This window comes from Falco cherrug, chromosome Z (genome assembly GCF_023634085.1).
Source record: "Falco cherrug isolate bFalChe1 chromosome Z, bFalChe1.pri, whole genome shotgun sequence".
Lineage (NCBI taxonomy): Eukaryota > Metazoa > Chordata > Aves > Falconiformes > Falconidae > Falco > Falco cherrug.
Window position 1 is genome coordinate 66260784 of NC_073720.1, and position 6000 is coordinate 66266783.

Consider the following 6000-nt stretch of genomic DNA (forward strand, 5'->3'; position numbering starts at 1 on the left):
TTCTACTGTGAGAGAAGTAGGATAGATGGTTTATTGTGTTCTCTGCCTTCAGTAATCTGGCAGACACACTTACAGCTGTCAGTAGACTTCAGTTTTGTTAGCTACCTTGAAATTTGGGCTCTAACAAAAGTATACTGATAACATCGTGACATCTGACAGCAAGACTGTTCCATGATGGCATGTTTGATAGAGCCAGTTAAGACAGTGTCCTGACCAATTGTTATCCCATTGCCTTTAGCAAAGAAATAAAACAAAAAAAAAAAAAAAACAACCAAAAAACCCTAGAAGTCAGTACCATTCTGTCCTCTGGCCATAGTACCACCAGATAAATCAAGGAGTTTGATCTAGATAAATTTTTCATAATGTGAATATTGCTTAAACTTAATGGGTGTTGAAACCCTCAAAAACCTTTTTAGGCAGTTGTGGGCTGTTATACGGTAAATATTTTGCCCTTGAGGCTCAAATAGTCACTGATTACTGGCTTTAGAAACCATTTTTGTAAAGAGGTAGGGAGTCATTATGAACTGTGGAAAAACACTGGAGTGATGTGCCCTCACCAGGTAAAGTTTAAACAGAAACATACAGGCGGAAGCTATGAAATAGTTTTGTCATCTTAGTAATACATGAGATAAGAGCCTTTTGTACAAGGGCCTGACAAAATGCGCTGCCAGATACAGCACATCTTTTGGGCTGATTAACAGGCAGACTGGAAAGAACAAAGCAGAAAACTTCAAACTAAATGAAACATCTACATAGTGGCAGCAATATCTAGTTTGCTATATGGGTGTGAAACATTTCCTTGCTATTGATGATATATACAGCTTCTAAATGGGTTTCATCTGCACCATCTGTGTGCCATATTGTGCGTGACATAGCAGAATAACATTTGTAACAATAAAGTTTTGGAACACACTGTTCTTTCAGGGAGTAAAGAGACAATCATCACAGAACAGCTGTTCTGGGCTGACCATGTATCTAGAATGGAAGACACCAAAATGACACTGCAGGTGCTGAATGTTGAGCCATAGGAGTGGGTGAGGTAGATTTACAGGGACACGCATGAAGACAACCTTGGGCAATATGAAGTTCATGTCAGTAGTTGACATTTACTGTCAACACCAAAATCATACCAGTACACACACAGTGGTCTGAATGTGAGACTCTTGGTGTGAGAAGCTCCATTCACCCATTGCATGAAAAGGACAGTTTCCAAAACAGCAATGTGATTAGCAGGAAGATGCTCCAGTCTAGGTAGGAAAGACTTCTTCTCTCAAGTTCTTTCATCAACATTTATATCAAAATACTTACATGCCAGGCACTTTTTTTCTTCTTCTATGGCAAAGAACTACTCCTAAAACCTAACCAAAAAGCTAGTTTACAGGTTTGTAATATATTATTTCATGTGGTGTCAAGGTTCCACCTGAAACATAACTAACTAGTCTTGTTCTTATCATGTTCTATGCAAATTACAATCTCTAAGCACATGTTAGTTTCAGGTCCTTAGAGAGCTAAGGTTTTATTTTCTGTATGTTGCTAGTGCACCAAAGTTAGCCACAAGCCTTTTAAAAATAAGGGACTGAAGAAGCCCTGCAGACCATTGAAAAGCAAGAGTAATTATCAAACACAAATCGCTTTTAATTTTCTCTTAAAAGGTATATGATGTTTTGATAAAGTCTTTCCAAATTATGGGAGGTACACTGCCTCAAAAGGAAGGTACCAATAAACACAGCCTTTTTTTAACCTTGTTATATTTTTATCTGGGTTCATTAGAAAAGAAGGTGGTACAGAAGCTGCAGTCTTTGACTGATCATATTTCCATTTAATAAACTGTGATGTCCACAGCTTGTTATAACACCCTACTAAGAGCCAGATCACTGATTCTTTATAAATCAGTTAAGTTTGTACAGAGCACTTTTGATGTCGGTTAAAGTCTCATTTGCTGTCATTTGGAAAAAGAGAGACTGAAACTCTTAACATGAGTTCCTTATGTGAACAAAAATGTCCTGGTATCACAGAAGAGAAAGATATCTGTGAAATTCTGACCTGGAAAGAGACTAGCACCATAAAGCATCAGGCAATATTATATGTTCCTGATAAGAAAGTCACAGCACATCATCATCTAAGAAGATGCTACATTGCTGACTGATCCAGACTGTTGCAATGACAATCGCATAGGCAAATAAAATCTTTTTTGCTAGAGCTTGCAAAATAGATATACATATGTCACAAATCTAGAAGCCTTTACTAAGTGGAGACAATTACTATATCTAGAAGTGAACCCCAAATCAAGCCCACAAATCTGAACATTTACAAATGTCTGTGGAGCAGACTCATGTTCCTAATTAACACTTGGCTTCTAATTTCACATCTGGATTTCTTATTTAAGGAATCTCAATGTATAATATTTTTGTGTATATATGGAATTTTCTAAAACCCAAGAATTGTGACTTAAGGCCCTTTTAATAGATGCAAATAATCATATTCCACAAACCCTCACCAAGAAGGGAAAATTATTCACATTCATGTGACTGCACTGAAAAAAAGAAGGACTTGCTTTTTCCATAACACACATAAAAATACTAATAAAGCTACAGACTCCAGTGTATTAAAGGTTCAAGTCCTTCACAAGGGTTCATGTTGTCACATTGCAACTTACCATTTAGAAAGAAAACCAAGTAAAGGAAAATGCTATTATGAATTCTCCAAACAAGCTAATTTAGTTTTCTTAGCAAAACTGAATATAGTGATGATTGATACAGCACTGATGAGGCTCCTATAGTGTAAAGTAGAACATGCTGGTTTCAAAAGGTTTTTGTAATCCCCTTGATAATGCAATATAACATCCAAATAACCACTATAGAAGCATGAGTTAATGACTAAAATACAAAATATTCATCATGAAACTTCTGGAAATTACTGTGGAGGCCTTAAATCCAGTTGTTTATCCAAACTTTTCTGAAGCCTCCAGACACCTTCCCTTATAAAAATTTTGATCAATTCCCTCTTTTAGGAATATTACCTAAAAAGTATCTAGCCAGTCCAAACAAACCATTTTTCTGCTGCATTTTTGGTTTAGAAGTAGTGTCTTCAAAGAGGATTGTGTTTAACCAAAACTGAAAAGACAGTTTACCTACATTCAGACACTAAAGGAATCCAGGCTTTTCTTATTTGTGTGAACTTGGGAGGTTCATTCCTTTGTTTGTTTGTTACACTTCTTACTTACTCTTACATGAGAATTTACTTTGAGACAGCAAGTTTTAAACCTTTCAGCATTTCCATAGCATTGTCTCAGACGAAGATACAAAGGTAAGATGACAGGCCATCTGTTGGTACATGTTCCTTTTAAGTTAATACTGCTTTTATTGAATGTGATGTTAATTTGTGGGATAGCCTAAACCTGAAGAGTATTTGGCTTTATACCACCGCAGATTATTTTACAGGGCACATGCATCACAAAAGCAGCCCTATACCTTCTGAGATTTTGTCTTCCTCTCAAGTGATCTGAATTTTGCTCACCAGTAGTGGCAGGTGAGGCAATGTTAGCAGTTTTATCCCAAACAAGTCCAGTATCCAGGGCTCAAAACTGCAAGTATAGGAATTTGGGACATAAGTGATGAAATTTAGAAGCTCACTATTCTACACAAAATAGTTTTAGCAACACTAGTATTTGTTGTCTTCCACTATTACTTACACTTGTCACACACACAAAGCATACACACAAACTGCAAGACCTTTCTGCAGATGTTCTCTGAACAACAGTTAGTGGAGACTGGTTTCTACAGATCATTTTTTCTGCAAGAATTCCGGGTCCTGCCATCCTTCAACTGCCTTGCACCTCTGCCCTGTCACACCAGACTTTACAGGATTTAAAACCCCTTCAAATGTCCTTCAACACCCAGCTGGGCAAGTGGCAGCATGTTGTGGCTGGCTCTAAGCTAAGTGTGTGGTGGGCTGGCAAGTTTGCTAACGTGCTAGCCAGCAGGCCAAATGGAAGCAATAGCTGCCAACTCAGACCACAGCTTGTCTTTCTGCAGTGGCAGTCATTTGGACATCTTTCCTCTACTTATTCAGAAATTTTTTAGAAAGTATTCCCTCTATCACTCCGTTGCATATGATGTAAATTAAGCAATACATTTGCAAGTTAGTTGCAGGATCCAAGGAATGAACAAGTGGGCAAGCAGTGTTATATTTCTATGTTTTACTCCCTTAGAAATCAGGTTACGTTTTGGGAAGTGCTGCAGACTGATGCTCAGCAGTGCTTCTTATACTTTAGCTACCATTTTTCCAACATGAATGGCAAACATGAGATATTTCAGGAAGTACATCTCATACCCGTGCAGCATTTCAAAGCCTACTGGGGAGAAGTATCTTGAGCACAGAACACTGAAGAGTTAAAAACCTTTATTACGATGTTAGTCCAAAAGCCCCATTCAAACTCAGGACACCTAATTCAGTTCATCCACGTCTCATTCTTCTATTTGCCTGATATCATTATATTATTCGGACAAAAGTATTATCTTGTTAAGTAACTATTTCCAGTGTGACACTGATATTTTAGAATATCACAAAGGCAAAACTCTTCTTCTAGTGTAAAATACTTCCAGGACAAGAAATGATGAAAAAATAGGCAGATTGTTGTGCATTAAGAAGAATATCTGGCACACCTGTGAATAGAGCTGCGGATCATATTACTCCTCTAGAGCAGATCTGTTGACATTTGTAACTTTGTATGCATCCAAACCCCATTGATTTTTAAAGCATCACTAGAGATTCAAGAAGAAATGTAGCCTCTACCTAGCTCCAGAATCCCACTATTCCCAGGTCCCATTCATTATATGACTGTCAGACAAGCATCGAATCTTTCCTTCATATCTAAAATTTATTATAATATTAGTATTAAGAGATTTGTTGCAAACATCTGTTCAGGTACTTATTTTTATAAAAAAGAAATTCTGCTTCACATAGCTATCTTCATGGTTTTTACCTGGCCTTCCAAACTGAATGCTACCATCCAACTTAACTCTGTCTGCTCCTACAGGCTAAGCTTTTTCATGTCATCCCCGGCAACACTGGCTACAACAGTGGAAAATGTGCAGCTGAAGTTAGGTGGAACGTCAGACTAGCATCTACTAATTAAATTAGTACTTGTATCTCTCTGTGTCGGTACTAATATGCTTCTTCTGAAAAATTAGAAACAAAATTTAACAAATTTAACTTAGACATAATGTCCACCAGAAAACAGAGAATTAACTGGAAATCTACTACTTTTCCCAATGGCATGAAAACTTTCATTACTGTATAGGGGACTGTTTGCACTCAGATAATGCAGAAGTAAGAAAGTGGATAAACCTGTATTTATTCTTTATTATTGAGCTACTTTTGTGCATTGTTGTGCAGAACTTAGTAGTGCTATTGCAGCAATATCTTGAACTTCACTTTTAAAGGGACAGTTGCACTCAGACTAATGAGAAAAAAAAAGTTTATTTACTTACCAGCAGCATTATGTGAAAGTATGAAAGTATGATTCTTTACTTTCATTGTTTTATTTAGACAGCTGGACAGAAAAAAGAGAATATGTATAGCATGTGCATGTGCATTAGGTAAGCTCTGTTTGGAACAGAACCCAAACAGGAGAATTTGAAATAATGCCAATCACAGCAACCGATAGATTTTACATTATATTATTATTTTTCATTTAACATAAAAAAGTGCAAAATTTAAGACTTTTTCTGTTAATACTCTTGGTCAAAAAGATAAATAGAACTGAAAAGCAGAATTCGGACATTACATCAAGTTGTTATTTTTCGTAATACATTAATTTATTTAGAAATTATTTCTCACAATTGTCTCAAGACTTTCTAAAGCTCTTTAATTATACCCACTTGATTAGTACTCCATGAATGGCACATAATGAGTTAATCTGTGGCTTTATGATTACTAGGGAATTAATTATCTCCATTCAAATCCTAAAGAAGTATTTCTCAGACAACTGAGAATTCC